The sequence below is a fragment of the Gossypium hirsutum genome, chromosome A03 (assembly GCF_007990345.1).
Source record: "Gossypium hirsutum isolate 1008001.06 chromosome A03, Gossypium_hirsutum_v2.1, whole genome shotgun sequence".
In the NCBI taxonomy this organism is placed as follows: Eukaryota; Viridiplantae; Streptophyta; class Magnoliopsida; order Malvales; family Malvaceae; genus Gossypium; species Gossypium hirsutum.
In genome coordinates, this window is record NC_053426.1 from 57739618 (window position 1) to 57756678 (window position 17061).

Here is a 17061-nt window from a genome sequence, read left to right on the forward strand (position 1 = left end):
TGATGAAGAAATGCATTTAGAAGTTATGTAAATTTGATGATTTTAGCATATTGATTTTGTATGTTTTGGCCATGGATTTGAGTAGTTAAGAGGATGGTTTCTAAATGGCTTGAATTGTATATAAATTGGCATGTTGGATGCCTAGAAATGTATTGAAATGGTACCATTTTGGTTGCTAGGTGTGCATGAGGAAAAAGGTGGCAAATTGGCTTTGCAAATAGCCTATTTTTGTCCACATGAGCAGAGACACGAGTGTATGTCTCAGTCGTGTGCGATAGATGGTCATGCTATACGGCCGTGTGTCCCTTGGGGTAGCCCTTCGAATTAATGTAGTATATGCTACAGGTTCGACACGGCTTAGACACATGGGCATGCCTGTGACAGCCCAAAATTGACCCTAGTCGGGAAGTGGTTTCGGGACCACAAAACCGAGTCTTATAAATAATTAAAGATTATATTCTGTGTTTATGATGTGCGTAAATGCTTGTGTGATAGTTCCATACTTTAATTTGGTCAGTGTATGTGGAATTTATTAGTAGGGACTTATGTGAGACAATTTAGAAATATGCTAGGCAAGTGTTCAGGTGGCCCATTAATATATGTGGGAAAGTGTTTGTCCTTGCATGTCAAATTAGCCAAATTAAAGCATAGTGGCTGGCCATGCTATGGGTGGAAACATGTCACCAACATGTTATGCTAGTGATGTATGCTAAGAAAAATAAAATAAAGAGCATGGTAATTAAACAATGAAAAGGAAGGGTGATGAAAAAAAAATGGTCTCATCCATACCCCCCCTTGTTGCCGTGAGTTGAGGAAAGAAAACAAAAAAAATGTGTTCATTCTTGAACACCTTTGGCCGAATAGAGGAAAGAAAGGAAGGGGAAGAGCTTGAGAAAATCGGCTATGGTGGTTTGCTAGACTAAGGTATGTTTGATGTTGTTCTTGAGATGCATGCATGTTTTAGTAGTTGACTTGAGTTCTAAAAACCCATGGTTCAATTTTGTGGATTGATGATGATTTTGTGTTTTGCCATTGATGAGTGCTTGAGCTTTTTGATAGTTGTTGATGAAAAGTGAAAGATATGTTAAAGATTAATATGTTAAATTAAGGCTTGGTAAGCTAGCTATTAAGGTGAAATGCTAATGTTAGTATTTGATTTGGTAATAATCTGTTTGGGGACAGCAGCAGTAAGGTGATTTTGGAAAATCGCCATAATTTGTAGGAGTTGAATTAGAAGCTGAGTGAATTATGCCATTAAAGCTTGAAGAGTATATTTTCTTACAAAAGAAACTATAAAAACAAAAGAGTTACCGATCTTGAGATATTTGAAGTATTGTGGGGCTGAGTCAAAATGACTACTAGATTCCCTGTTCTGTTTTTAGGAAATCATTATAAATTGTACAAAAATGATTATAAGATAAAATTTATATGCTTAGACTCCTTAATGAGTCTAGTTTCAAATGAGATCAAATACAACACATTTTGAATTCTGTAAAATGAGAAATTTGATTCGTAGTGAAGAGTGGTCAGAATAGTCAAACAGTGAAACAGGGGAAACTTTAAGAAAAATCTGGTATTGATTGGCCAAGCCAAAAATTCTGAAAATTTTATGGATGGAAGATATACGAGTCTATATTCAGGGAAAATTAACGGCTAGTGATTTGGAGTTTTATAGCTCCAGTTATAAACAATTTAGCGACTACTGCTCAGGAAAACAGCTCGTAGTGAATATGTGATTTTGTTGTAAACATTAATGAAAATTTGCCAATGAGTTATTTATTGACTATTATAAAGCTTACTATAATCTATGTGTGTGAAGGTCAAATCAATATATATATTATTCTGAAAGTAATACTTGAATAGTCGATTAATGACTATTTTAAATTTTGTTGAACTTAAGCTCAAGAGCAAAAGGGAACTAGATCCGATAAAGGCAAAGAAAAGATCACTGAGTAGTCGAGTTGGAACCGTCTTACCCAACACAAGGTAAGTCATTAAGCATGTAGTTGGTATTATTTCAAATGGTCATAATGTTTATGTATTGATGCTGAATGGAATGAATAAATATACATATATATATGCATGTACGTATGTGATGATGAAATTGTTGAATGAAAAGAAAAGAGGTAAGATGTACTGAGTTGTTGATCTCGGCACTAAACGTGCGGGTATAACCATTTATGACCATGAGATTGGCGCTAAGTGCGCGGGATTAAATTGTACAGCACTAAGTGTGCGATTTGACTATGTTGCACTGAGTGTGCGAAATGAATATGATGCACTAAGTGTGCGAATTGACCATGCGGCACTAAGTGTGCGAGTTTGACTATGTAGCACTAAGTGTGCGATTTGATTACGTAGCACTAAGTGTGCGAGTTGATTATATAGCACTGAGTGTGCGGACTCAATATACATTCGTGAATCATTATGGACACTATGTGTGCGACACTATTGAGTCGATCGCGGACAGCGGATCGGGTAAGTGTCTTGAGTACATGGCTAATAGGTGCTATGCTTATACTTGGTGTTGAGCTCGGTAAGTTTGAACCTATGTGACAACTATACTTGAAGTCACGTACATAAAATTTATCGTAGGATGGGTGAAAGGCCGTTTAGTCGTTTGATTGTAACGAAAATAAATTGATTTATGAAAATGCTTCAATGTCCTATTGATGAGTATATGGAATGTGAATGCATGAATTGATATGAAATTGAATCGATAGGTTGGAGGAACTATGGTATGGTTCGGAATGGATGAAGTAATTAGCCTCGTTCCATTTTGTTTTCTCTTGTGATAATGTTATTGATGGATGGTAGTGCATAGCTTATGACTTACTGAGTTATAAACTCACTCGGTGTTTCCTTGTCACCTATTCTAGGTTTCTTGGACACATCTCTTTTGCGTGATCGGGCCGTCATCGAAGTCATCACACCGGATAGCAAGTTTTGGTACTTTCTTCTTAGTTGGCTTAGAAGAACATTTTGGCATGTATAAGCTATTACGTTGTGTTTGAACTTTGGCATGTAAACTTTAAGCCATGCGAAAATGGCACGAATGTTCGATTGAGTTGGATCAAGGGTAGGCATGAAATGGACCTAGTTACTTTCGTAACAGATGCTGGCAGCAGCAGTGTCATGAGATTGAAAAATCACTAAAAATAGTAGGAGTGGAATTAATTGATGAATAAATTATGTAATCGAAGCTCGATGAGTCTGTTTTCATGAGGAAGTAACGAAAAGATCATATGGGCAGTATATTAAGAGATAATCAGATTTTTGTGGGACAGGGCCAGAACGGTTTCTGGATTCCCTGCTCCGACTTTTGAAATTCATTATAAATTAACCAGAGATAATTAGGGGTCGTACCATATATGTACAGATTCCTCTCTGAGTCTAGTTTTCATAGAAACAAACGGTATCAGTATTGAAGCCCCGTGCAGGGAGATATCCAAGTCGTAATGGGAAAAGGTCAGTGTAGTCGACCCCTGCAACATGGGAGACTTTGACTAATAAACTGTACTAATTGGCCCGACCAAAAATTCTAGAAAAAAATACATAGATGGGCACATGAGTTTAGTTTCTGGGAAAAATTACGAAACTGATTTTCGAGTTACGAAACTCAAGATATGATTTTTAAAACGACTAGTACACAGATTGGGCAGTGTCTGGAAAATAAATTTTATAAGGGGTTAAAGTCAGTTAACACCTCGTGTTCGACTCCGGTGTCGGTTTCGGGTTCGGGGTGTTACAATGCCTATTGGCTGTGCGACTGGCCGTGTAACCTAAGTCGGTAACCCCTCAAGTTTTCCCATGGCCATGGCACACGGGTGTGTCTCTGGCCGTGTGATGCAAGTTAGTATGTATGCCCTATTTTCACACGGCCTATGACACGGGTGTGTCTAGTGGCCTTGTGAGGCACACAGCCTGTTCACACGGGCGTGTGACCCTTAAATGTAAGAAAAGTTTCTAAGTCTCCCAAAGTTTTTAAATGTTATCAGTTTAGTCCCAAACCTCTTCTAAGCATGTTTTAAGGTAACATTGTGATTATATATAATTGATTTTTATGTGAAAAATGAATGATTTATGTTGTGATTGATCGGTAATGCCTCGTAAACCTATTTTGGCGACGGATACGGGTTAGGGGTGTTACATTAATTGGTATCAAAGCTACAGTTTAATCGATTCTTGGACTAATGTAGCGAGTGAGAGTTTAGCTATACATGCCATATATATAAACTGTGGTAGTGTGATGATTCCTGACAGCTTAAGATGTGTTTTGATTTAGTAAATAGATCCCGAACAAGCAATTACTGATGATGTGGAAAGTAATGCGCCTGCTCCCGCTCAAGGGATAACGCCGACTGATTCTAGGCTGATTTCAAATAGTCAAGGGGGAGAGGCTAATCAAGCCTTCTTCCAGATGATGAGTAGTGGTTCACGGCGTTCGTTTGAGCGAATCTGGCTGCTCAACAACCTCTACCCCACTTGTTCCTCAACAAATCCCTATTAATCCTTAGGTCATAGATCCGATGTGGTTGAACAGGCCATTAGTGAATAAAATTCGTAAACATGGTGCTGAGGAGTTTCGGGCTACCGTTGATGATGATGCTGAGAGAACAGAGTTCTGGATCGAGAATAAGATCCGAGTTTTTTGATGAATTGTCTTGTACTCCTGATGAATGTATAAAATGTGTGGAATCTTTACTTAGAGATAATGCCTATCATTGGTGGTAAACATTGATATCTATAGTTCCTAGAGAACGAGTTACCTGGGAGTTCTTTCAATCCTAGTTTCGAAAGAAGAACATAAGTTAGTGATTCCTCGACCAGAAGCATAAATAGTTTCTAGAATTGAAACAAGGCCGAATGACTGTTACTGAGTATGAAAGAGAATTCGTACGTTTAAGCAAGTATGCCCGGTAATATGTTTCTACTGATGAAATCGTATTTAAAAGGTTCGTTGATGGACTAAACAAAGATATAAAACTATTAGTTGGGATTCTTGAATTGAAGGAAATCGTTGTTTTGGTTGAGAGAGCCTATAAAGTTGAAGATCTTAGTAAAGAAAATAGGAAAACTTATTTTGAAGCAAGAGATTCGAGAAAGAGATCAACTAGTAAATCTTATCAGTCTGCGTCGAAGAAATTCTGAGACTCTTTTAATCCTTCTAATGCATCTGTGGGACATTCAATCTGAGATCGTGAAAAGCAATCTTTGAGTTCCAAAGCTTAAGATACATCTATTGCTAGTGGAGGCAGTGTGAGACAAAATCGACCTGAATGTAGAGAGTGTGGGAAACAACATTTCGGTGATTGTAGGTCGAATAATTAGACTTGTTTTAAATGTGGATTATTAGATCAATTCATTCGTAACTATCCTAAGTTGGCTTCTATTGTGAGGTCAGAGGCTAGAGCACCTGCACGAGCCTACACTATTTGCGCTCGCGAAGAATCATCATCTCCAGATGTTATTACCGGTACTTTCACTCTCTAAGATACTAAAGTTATTGCATTGATAGATCACCCAGTTGAAACAATGCCGAATGTCTGTCACTGAGTATGAAAGAGAATTTGTACGTTTAAGCAAGTATGCCCTGGAATATGTTTCTACTGAGAAAATTATGTGTAAAAGGTTCGTTAATGGATTGAAAGAAGATATAAAATAGTTAGTTGGGATTCTTGAATTGAAGGAATTCGCCGTTTGGTTGGAAGAGCCTGTAAAGCTGAAGATCTTAGTAAAGAAAAGAGAAAAGCTAATTTTGAAGCAAGAGATTCGAGAAAGAGATCAACTAGTAAATCTTATCAGTCTGCATCGAAGAAATTTCGAGATTCGTTTAATTGTTCTAATACATTTGTGGGATATTCAATCAGAGATCGTGAAAAGCAATCTGTGAGTTCTAAAGCTCAAGCTACATCTATTACCAGTGGTGGTAGTGTGAGAAAAAATTGACCTAAATGTAGATAGTGTGGGAAATGACATTTCAGTGATTGTAGGTCAAATGACCAGACTTGTTTTAATTGTGGATCATTAGATCATTTCATTCGCAACTGTCCTGAGTTGGTTGAGCAAGATACAGTACAAAACACGAGGCTGAGTAACATTACAGCTAGAGCCAGAAACACGAGATATGTGAGTGGTAGCCAGAGAACGACTAAAGATTCTACTGTGAGGTTTGAGGCTAGAGCACCTACACAAGCCCATGCTATTCGCGCTCACGAAGAAGCGTCATCTCCAATGTTATTACCGGTACTTTCACTTTTTATGATACTAAAGTTATTGCATTGATAGATCTAGGATCAACTCATTCGTATATATGTGTGAATTTAGTATCCAGTAAGACTTTTCTTGTAGAGTCTACTGAATTTGTAATTCGAGTATCAAACCCCTTAGGCAAGTGTGTTCTAGTTGATAAAGTGTGTAAGAACTGTCCATTGATGATTCGGGATTTCTATTTTTTGGCTTATCTGATGTTGTTACCATTTGATGAATTTGATATAATTCTGGGTATGGATTGGCTAACGCTATATGATGCTATAGTGAACTGTAAACGAAAGACGATTGATCTGAGATATCAGAATAATAAGATTATTCGGATTGAGTCAGATGATTTGAATGGTTTACTAGTAGTGATTTCATCGATGTTAGCTCAGAAATACGTGAGAAAGGGTTGCGAAGCTTATTGTACTTATGTGTTTGATACGAAAGTAACTGAAAAGAAGATTGAATCAGTGCCAGTTGTGTGTGAATACCCAGATGTGTTTCCTGAAGAGTTACCGAGTTTACCACCAATTTGAGAGGTTGAATTTGGTATTGAGTTAGTGCCGGGAACAACACCGATATCAATAGCTCCATACAGAATGGCTCTAATAGAGTTAAAAGAATTGAAGGCTTAGTTGCAAGAACAAACAGATAGAGGTTTTGCTAGACCTAGTTTCTTGCCTTAGGGTGCTCCCGTATTGTTTATTAAAAAGAAAGATGGCATGATGAGAATGTGTATAGACTAGCGACAGCTCAACAAAGTTACAATTAAGAATAAGTACTGTAATAGCCCAAAATTGGGTCTAGTTGGAACAGAGGTTTCGAGACCACAAAATTTGAGATATAAATAATTATTTTATGATTATTTTGAGGTCTATGATATGATTGCATGATTGTGTGAAAATTTCGTGAAGAAATTCTATGCATAAAATGCTTAATTTGAAGTTAGGGACTAAATTGAATAAGTTACAAAAATTGCATTCTAGAAGTTTCTAGTATGAAATTGCTTTGAAATATTAATTAGGAGGTCTTAAATAGCAATTTGACCAATTTCTAAGTTATGGACAAAAATTGGACATGGATGGAATTTTTGGAAAGTTTAGTAGTAAGGGCATTTTGGTCATTTAGGGTTAAAATGAATTAAAATACAAAATTAAAAACCAATTTTGCTCATCTTCTTCACCATGGACGTGTATACCAAGGGAGACTCCATGGATAGGGTTTTCAAGCTTTGCAAGCTCAATAGTAAGTCTGTTCTAACCCCGTTTTTCAAGTTCTTTACGTTTTTGGAGTCCCAGTAACTTGATTTAGCTTATGCTAGCAGAAATTCAACCTAGGGTTCATATTTGAAAAAAAATACCCATAGGTGAAATTTGTTTATTCTAGTGTTTTATGAGACAATATGAGGTTTTAAATTATGTTAGACAACTTGTGCTACTCAGTTTTAAGTGAAAACGAGCAAAAGGGCTTAATCGGTAAAAATACCTAATAGTCATAAGTATATGTTAGAGTGAGAATTTGATGTTGCCATAAAACATAAGAATAAGGGATGAAGTTTAATTCCCGAGCCTAGGGGCAAAAGTGTAAATATGCAAAAGTTTAGGGGCAAAATTGTAATTTTGCCAAAGTTTGAGTTAAGGACTGTTTTGAATAGTACATTAATTAAATAAGTAAAGTATGATGTTTTAGATCCCAGAAAATGAGATTTGAACCTAGAATGAGAGAAAAATCAAAAATTGGGAAAGTTGGTAAAATGGCCGTTTTAGTATCGAGGTAAGTTCATATGTATAATAAGCATTAATTTATGCATGTTTCAATGTAAAATTGATATATTTACTATGATCTATGAGGTGTTGAAAGTATGTAAGTTGGTATGATAATAATACAACAATAATGCTGTAATTTATATTTGAAAGTTAAATTTAGTGAATTAATTGAATTATGTTAAATTAAATGATTATGGTGCCAAGTTTATGAATTGATTTAAAAATATGTCTATGGTACATGAAGTGCATTGAATTATCATACATAAATGTGATTTCTATGATTACGGATATTATGAGAAATTGTAAGTTCATATGATTTTTAATAAGGCAATGTGTAATTTAATGTTTTTGCCTTGATATTAAATAAGATGTAAGTTTATATGTAAGTAATACATCAATATTACTTGTATTATGATATTTTATAATAATATTGGAAATATGTTTGTGGATAATTACTTAATTGGTGAAATTGTTAGAAAAGAGAGAAATCCCGGTTGAACCTTCGGAAGGATTGGATGATACAGATGGTATGTAGCTAGGTCACATGTATGGTGCTGAGTGCACATCATGTGTACAAGAGAGCTACAAGACATTATGATGTAGCTAGGTCGCATGGGTGATACTATGTGTACACCATGCAGACAAGAGAGCTACGGGATATATGTAGCTAGGTCGCATGTGTGGTTCCAAGTGAAGGACACCATGTAGACAAGAGAGCTATGAGATAAACTGGCTAGGTCACATGAGTGGTACTAAGTGTTCACCATGTGTACAAGAGAGCCGAACTATATGATGGGTGGAGCTATGTGCTGAAACCACCAAGTATCGAGGATTGATTCGAAGTGTTCAACGGGAGAATCTCTATGTATTGCTTTGTGAGTTTTGTGATGAATATGTGCAGGAACTTGGTTGTGTGAATGATGTGTTCATTAAGTGACCAGGATGTGGTAAGGTTATAAACAAGTAAGTTATACATGAGAATGATTTTATGGTGACCTTGTGATCATGGGCCTATACTTGTGATGTATGAAATGCGGTGAAAATGATTTGTGATATGTATATTAAAATGAGGTTAATACAAAGAAAGTGTGAAAGAGTGAATTAGCAATAAAACTGTTTTGGACAGTAGTAGTAATGTGATTTTGAAAAATCACAAAAAATATTAAAAATTGAATCAGAGACTGAATGAGATATCAAATTAAATCTTAATAAGTCTATTTTCATATAAAAGAAACAGAGCAAGCAAAGGAGTTCTATATTTTGAGATATTTATGTTTTTGTGAGACTGGTTCAGAATGATTAAGTGATCCCCTGTTCTGACTTTGGAAAATCACAAAAATTTGGAGAAAAATAATTAGAGGCTCAAACTTATCTTTTTAAAATCCCTAATGATTCTACTTTCAAGATAAATCAACAAGAATATTATCCGAGTTCTGTACTGTGATATAATTAATTTTTAGTGAAGAGAGGTCAGAACTGTCAGAAAGTTAAACAAGAGAATTTTAATGAATAAACTGTACTAATTGGCTAAACTAAAAATTATGAAAATTTTATGGTGAAAAGATATATAAGTCTAGTTTCAGTGGAAATTTACGGATCTTAATTTGGAGCTCTGAAGCTCGAATTATAAATAATTAAGTGACTATGACTGGTGTGGACAATTTGATGTGAGAATTTATTAGTAAATTGTGAAATTGTACTTACAAGAATGCTATATACATTAAGGATGTGGAATGGAGAGGAGGAGGAGGAAAAATAAATATATGTGGAATACATGGAAACTATGGTATATGAAATATTGATATAATGAAATAAATGATATGTGTTTATAAGAAAACAGAAAGAGAATGTTATGTATCATGGCATGTATATATATATGACTAGTCTTAATGTAATGCTTGTTGGGTATGGAATTGAATTGAAATGTTTCAGGCAAACATGTTATTCTGCGCATCTGAATTGTGGTATTTTATAAAGATATGATCTAGCTTTAAATATGAATGCTTGATGATTAAGCTGAAGATATTTGATAAGATGATAATCTTGGTATAAATGTATAAGTGGTACTATAATAAACAAGGTAAAATGAGTATGAGAGACACATGTATGATGACATACAAATGCTATGTTTGTGGTTTAATTGAGGATGTTTAATCATTAAATGAATACCATGTTATATGCTTTTGATTTTGTATAAGTGTGTAAGAGATCAAGGTTGACCAAAGCTTGGAAAATAGCCTAGGTATATTCCACACAGACAGAGACACGACCATGTGTCTCAGCCGTGTATGGAACATGACTATGGGACACGGGCGTGTGGAGCCTTAAAGCATGAAATTTCCAAGATTTTTGTAAGTTCTCAGTTTAGTCCCGGACCCTTTCTAAAGTATGTTTTGGGCTCCGTAAACTCAAATAAGGGACTATGTGTAAGTGAATGAATGCTTTGAAATATGAATGAAATTTTATGGCCCGTATTTTAGTTTAATGTTTGTATGTTTATCCGGTAACGCCTCGTACCTTATCCCAGCGTCGGGTACGGGTAAGGGGTGTTACAAGTACCCTCTGCCCGGAATAGATGATTTGTTTGATTAGTTAAAAGGGGCTACAGTGTTTTCAAAGATAGATTTGAGATTGGGTCATTACTAGTTACGGGTTAGAGACTCTGATGTGCCACAGATAACTTTTAGTACGAGGTATGGTCATTATGAATTTTTAGTTATGCCTTTTGGACTAAGGAATGCACCTGCTGTCTTTATGGGTTTAATGAACCAGATTTTTAGACCATACCTAGATCGATTTGTTGTTGTGTTCATAGATGATATTTTGATTTATTCGCGAAATGAATCTAAGCATGCAAAGCATTTGATAATTGTATTGCAGACTCTGCGTGATAAGCAGTTTTATGCAAAGTTCAGTAAATGTGAATTCTGGTTGTGCGAGGTTAGTTCTGGGGCATATTGTCTCAACATCAGGTATTCGAGTCTATCTAAACAAGATTTTCACATTAATGGATTGGAAGCCTCCGAGAAATATATCTGAAGTTTGTAGTTTCCTGGGACTCGCCGGCTATTATAGACGATTTTTGAAAGGCTTTTCAATGATTGCGACTCCGTTGACAAGATTGCTTCAAAAAGATGTTAATTTTGAGTTGCCAGAAAAATGTCATAAATGTTTTGATCAGCTGCAAGCTCTTTTGAATGAAGCTCCAGTGTTAGTACAGCTAGAATTGGGTAAAGAATTTGTGATCTATAGTGATGCATCGTTGAATAGTCTGGGCTGTGTTTTGATTCAGGAAGGCAATATCATAGCTTATGCCCTGAGACAGTTGAAACCGTATGAAATGAATTATCCGACGCACGATTTGGAGTTAACAACTATTGTATTCGCATCGAAAATTTGGCTTCACTACTTGTTTGGTGAGAAATGCCACATCTATATTGATCACAAGGGTTTGAAATATTTGATGACTTAGAAAGATCTGAATTTGCAACAACAGAGGTGGCTTGTACTACTAAAAGATTACGAGTTTATGATCGATTATCATTCGAGAAAGCTAATGTCGTTGCTGATGCCTTGAGTCGGAAATCCCTATTTGCTCTACGTATGATGAACACTCAAATAACTTTGTGTATGATGGTTCAATTGTGGCTGAGATGAAAGCGAGGCCATTATTTTTACAGTAGATTTGTAAAGCTCAGATATTTGATAATTAAATGTTAGCAAAACGAGCCCAATGTGATTCGAATCCTGATTCAGAACTTCAAATTGATGCTAATGTTTGTTTAAGATTTAGAAGCCGAATAGGTGTTCTGAGAAATTTAGAGTTGATTCGAATGATTTTGAACGAAGCAAATAGAAATTGTTTATCTGTTCATCCGAGAAGCACGGAAATGTATAATGACTTGAAACAACTTTATTGGTGGCATGGCATGAAACATGATATTTCAGAATTTGTTACGAAATGTTTGATTTGCTAGCAAGTTAAAGCTGAGCATCAAGTACTTTCTGGTTTATTACAGCCTATCGTGATTCTCGAGTGGAAATGGGATAGAGTGACTATGCATTTTGTTTCGAGTTTGCCCCTATCTCCGAGTAAGAAAGATGCAATCTGGGTTATTGTTGACCGATTGATAAAATCAGCTCATTTCAGTCTGGTGCTTACGGATTATTTGCTTGACAAGCTTATTGAGTTGTACATTTCAGAGTTTGTTCGAGTACACAGGGTACCTATTTCTATTATTTCAAATAGAGATTTGAGGTTCATATCGAGGTTTTGGAAGAAATTGCAAGATGCATTAGGTACGAAGTTACATTTCAATACCGCATTTCACCCGTAGAGGGATGGTCAATCTGAGCGAGTTATACACATACTCGAGGATATGTTGAGATGTTGCATTCTTGAGTTTGAAGGTATGTGGGAAAAGTATTTACCACTGATTGAATTTGCGTATAACAATTGTTTTCAATGGAGTATTAAAATGACACCGTACGAAGCTTTATATGGTTAGAAATGTCGAACACCGTTGTACTGGACTAAACTTAGCGGGAATAAGATTCTTCGGGTCTATTTGATTAAAGAGACCTAACAGAAAGTGAAAGTAATTCGTGATAGTTTGAAAGTAGCGTCAGATCGTTAGAAATCATATGCAGACTTGAAATAGAAAGATGTTGAACTTCAAATAAGAGATAAAGTGTTTTTGAAAGTTTCACCGTGGAAGAAAATACTCAGATTTGGCAGAAAAGGAAAGTTAAGCCCGAGATTCATCGGACTATATGAAATTATCGAGCGAGTTAAGGCCAGTGGCATATCAATTAGCATTACCGTCTGAGTTAGAGAAAGTTCATAATGTTTTTCATGTATGGGTACTATGAAGATACAAATCTGATCCCTTGCGTGTTATTTCCCTGATCGAAGTTGAAATTTAGCCAGATTTATCGTACAATGAAGAACCAATCCGAATTTTGGCTCATGAGATCAAAGAGCTGAAAAATAAAAGAATAACATTAATGAAAGTCTTGTGGCATCGACACGGGTTGAAGAAGCTACGTGGGAAGCCTAGGATGCTATGAGAAAGCAATATCCAAACTTGTTCACTAGTAAGATTTTTAGGGACAAAAATCCCTAAAGGGGAGAGTTGTAACAACCCGATTTTAGCTAAATCAGAGCAGTGGCTTCAGAACCACAAATTTGAGTTTAGAAAATTATTTTAATATTATTTTTGGTGTTTACAGCATGTGATTATATATGTGTCAAATTTTTGTGAAATAATTTTATCGTTTGGATGCTTAATTTGAGAAAAGGACTAAATCACGTAATATGCAAAATTTGCATTCTATTTGATAAAGGTGTCTAATTGCTATGGTTGATTAAACGTGAGGCCCTTATGATGTTATTATGCCATTGATAAGTTTAATGGACATTTATGGACATGCATTATAAATTTCTAAGTTTATTTATTAAGGGTAAATAGGTAAATGACAAATTAAGATAATAAAATCATAATCAAACATGATTTTTGTCCATCTTTTATGCCTTAGCCGAATTTTGAAGGTGAAAAACACCATTTTATGCTTATCTAGGGTTCGGTCCTTTGAATCTTTGATTAAGGAATGTCTTTTTCTTGGTTTTTGATGATTTTTACATTTTTGTGATTGTTGCTTTGAGTACTAGTGAGCCCGTGCTTTAATTTTCGAATTTGTTGATGATTTTTTGAAGTGCCATTGTTGAATATATGTGCTTTGTGATGGTTGATGATGAAAAATGGTAGATAAATGATAGATTAATAGGTTTTGTTAAGTGATTTTTAGAGAAAATACAAATTAAGGATTAATTTGTGAAAAGATGAAAATATGGGGTTAAAAGTGTGAATAAATGAAAGATTTGAGCTATTAAGGGCATAAGGGTAATTCGACCAAGCATGGGTCTTATTGAATTTTGTGAATTTTGTGAAATAGGGACTAAATTAAATAAATGTGGAAATTTAGGGGCTAAATTTTAAAAACACCCAAATATGTATTTGTGGATTAAATTGATTGAATTAATGAATAAATGAGTTAAGTTTGAATGTATATAGATCAAGAATGAAAGAAATCAAATTTAGATCAGGGGAAATTGAAATTTGTTGAGTAGTTGATCCGATCTGTTCAGTGTATATATGAGGCAAGTTCATATGTAAATAAATGTCTTTAATTTGAATTATACATGTTTGATTGTCATTGAATTGTTATGAATGTTGAACGAGCAAATACGAGCAAGAATCGGTAGAGTTACAATATCTGAAAGTCCCGTACAAACCTTAAGAGCAGTATAGGTGTAACACCCCGTACCCGAGACCTTTGCCGGAGTCGGACACGAGGGGTTCACAGACTAAATTCGCTTACTATCGCAGTCCATTTTAAAAATTTCTAGATAGCTGGTTAACTGTGTCACTGTCACCTTAAAAATCATATCTTGAGTTTCACAACTCAAAAATCAGTTTCGTGATTTTTCCCTGAAGCTAGACTCATATTTCCATCTACATATTTTTTTTCTAGAATTTTTGGTTGGGCCAATTAGTACAGTTTATTAGTTAAAGTCTCCCCTGTTACAGAGTGCGACTACACTGACCTTAATGCATTACAATTCGGATATCTCCCTGTACAGGGCTTCAATACTGATGCCGTTTGTTTCTATAGAAACTAGACTCATAGAGGAATCTATACATATATGGAATGACTCCTAATTATCTCTGGTTAATTTATAATGAATTTCCAAAGTCGGAATAGGGAATCCAGAAACCGTTCTGGCCCTGTCTCACGAAAACCTCATTATCTCTTAACATACCACTCATATGACCATTTCGTTTCTTCCATATGAAAGTGGATTCATCAAGGTTCATTTAAATAATTTATTCACTATTTAATTCTATTCCTACTATTTTTAGTGATTTTCCAAATCTACATCACTGCTGCTGTCAGCATCTGCCTTTAAGGTAGACTTTACCTATTTCATAGTTTCCATGATTCAACTAGCCCTTTTAGCATAAATAGCACAAATTATGATAGTGATTGACCATTCCCATGGCCAATCCTTGTTAAGCATATCCACACCTCTCAATAACCATATCCATACTAAATGATTATAACATTATGCTCAAACATATATAAGCCATTTTCACATGGCTATCCAAAATTATACAAATCCAAAGGGTCCATGACCCACAACAAAAAGGGTAGTCCTATACATGCCATTTTAAGAGTTCAACCAAAAGTGTACCAAAAGGGCTTTGATAGTGTGGGCGACTTCGACTTCAATAATCCCGAGTCCGATAGCTGACGAACCAAAATCTATAAAACAGAGATTCAAAGAACGGAGTAAGCATTTAATGCTTAGTAAGTTTTAAGCAAGACAAAGTGTTCTCAATCACTATTATTGGTCATTCATTTCAACTGTTCGATGAAGTTAATCTAGAGCTTCATCTCGATCTATAATATCATTAAACGCAACACTTGGCTGCCACATATATACTTTCGAATAATAATGACCTAGATGGTCAAATATTTCCAAAGCACATTCTCACATTTGGAGTTATAATATTAATCACATTTACCTACCTCTTTGATACTGATAATTCACCTCGAAATCACTCCACCGATGAGTAATTAATACGTACCTGAACATCTTGAATACATAATACTTATTTGATGGTAACTTAATGCAGATACTCAATATCAAAGTCTTACTTGAATCCTAGCATTTAGTCGTCGGGTCTTTAAAGCTCAGATATAGTACGCGCACGAAGCCTACGGACATTAATCAGGATAATATTCTCGCATAAAGCCTGCGGGGTTTTAACCCGGATATAGTACTGACACAATTGCCCTTCGGGACTTATCACATTTATACACTTTCACATCCATCACGTTGGCCACTCGGCCCTGTCACATATATACACTTTCACATTCATCACATCGACCATTAGGCCTTATCACATATATACACTTTCACATTTATCACATCGGCTATTAGGCCTTATCACATATATACACTTTCACATTCATCACATCGGCCATTAGGCCTTATCACATATATATACACTTTCACATTCATCACATTGGCCATTCGGCCTTATCACATATATATACACTTTCACATTCATCACATTGGCCATTCGGCCTTATCACATATATACACTTTCACATTCATCACATCGGCCATTAGGCCTTATCACATATATATACACTTTCACATTCATCACATTGGCCATTCGGCCTTATCACATATATATACACTTTCACATTTATTCAAATATACTTCACATACCACATATACTATCATGTACAGACTTGGTCTTGGCCGAATCTACATCCATCACTTTCCAATGAATAATTCAATTTTACGCCATACTATCATTTCATTTTCGAATACTCATAAGCTTACAATATCACGATTTAGAATTCAAGTATGGGTTTAATCAATAGCTTATGAGCAACTAAAACAAGTTTTATCCATGTTTACAACAAAATCACATATTCACTACGAGCTGTTTTCCTGAGCAATGGTCACTAAATTATTTATAACCGGAGCTACAAAACTCCAAATCACTTGCCGTTAGTTTTTCTTGAATATAGACTCGTATATCTTCCATCCATAAAATTTCCAGAATTTTAGGTTTGGCCAATCAATACCAGATTTTTCTTAAATTTTCCCCTGTTTCACTGTTTGACTAATCTGACCACTCTTCACTACGAATCAAATTTCTCATTTTACAGAAGTCAAAATGTGTTGTATTTGATTTCATTTGAAAATATACTCATTAAGGAGTCTAAGCATATAAATTTTATCTTATAACCATTTTTGTACAATTTATAATGATTTTCTAAAAACAGAACAGGGGATTTCGGAGTCATTCTGACACCGTCTCACACAGCTTTAAATATCTCTTTATAGGAAATTTGTTTGCTCACAAGGTCTCTTTTATAAGAAACTAGACTAATTAAGCCTTGATTACATATTTTATTCAGCCTATAATTCCACACCAACAATTTATAGTGATTT